The 846-nt window shown below is 51.1% G+C and overlaps 1 long non-coding RNA gene across 1 annotated transcript; it reads right to left on the reverse strand.

Annotated features, from left to right (window-relative positions):
- Positions 1–331: 331 nt before the first annotated feature.
- Positions 332–846, reverse strand: LOC116217614. The gene is made up of 2 exons (XR_004162316.1): positions 723–846; positions 332–434 (listed from the first exon to the last, which is right to left on the reverse strand). It is a non-coding gene; the product is annotated as an uncharacterized LOC116217614 (long non-coding RNA).

The following is an 846-nucleotide window of genomic DNA, read 5'->3' on the forward strand; positions in this document are numbered from 1 at the left end:
CACACCTCCCATGCAGACTTCTCTTTTATGTTGAGCATTTTCTGCCTACCCCCTTAACATACTGTGCTGCCTGCAAGTATCTCCTGCTTTCCTAGGATGATCAACATCCATGTTTTACCCAAAACCACCACTAAGAATGGGGCAGTTTCCCAGAGGAGCATTTAAAGCTGTCAACAGCTGCATGCTGATGGGATAACGACACTGACCCAGCCATCAGATTCCCACCCAGCTCCACCACCTTGGCCTAAACACAGCACAGATTACCTTGCTGATTACCACAGATCAAGCAGCAGCACCACTGGCCTGTTCCTGTCTTACCACAACTCACCTCCAAACCTCACCGTGCCCCAGTTCCAACCCTTCACACACAGGTCCTTCTCAGCCAGCTCCAGACGATAGTGTGCCTTGAAGAAATCTGAGAGCTTATCAAACTCCTGTGATGAGGTGAGAAGGAACAGGGAAACAGAGAATGCTCATCAGAAACTGCCATGTACACATCAGCACAGCCCAGAGCCCGTCACTGGGACATTGCCCACAGTTCGTGATGAGAAAAACAGACATCAGCTGCTGTTAAAGGCAAGGAGATCAGCTTTGTGAGATCTGGCAGATCCTGCAGGCAGCATGGCCTGATACAGGGCAAGGAAAGAGACTATAGCACAAGCTAGCTGAAAAAAGGACGGTCAACATGGCTCAGGCAACAGTCAGAGATGGCACGGACTCACCGATTCCCGGAAACCATCGTATTTGTAGACATGGCCATTCTTGGTGAGAAGCTTGAGGCCGTGACCGAGTGCCACACGCCGCCACACACCCTCTGCCAACTCTGAAGCCTGGATGTTGTCCACC

This window comes from Meleagris gallopavo, unplaced genomic scaffold (genome assembly GCF_000146605.3).
Source record: "Meleagris gallopavo isolate NT-WF06-2002-E0010 breed Aviagen turkey brand Nicholas breeding stock unplaced genomic scaffold, Turkey_5.1 ChrUn_random_7180001845220, whole genome shotgun sequence".
Classification (NCBI taxonomy): domain Eukaryota; kingdom Metazoa; phylum Chordata; class Aves; order Galliformes; family Phasianidae; genus Meleagris; species Meleagris gallopavo.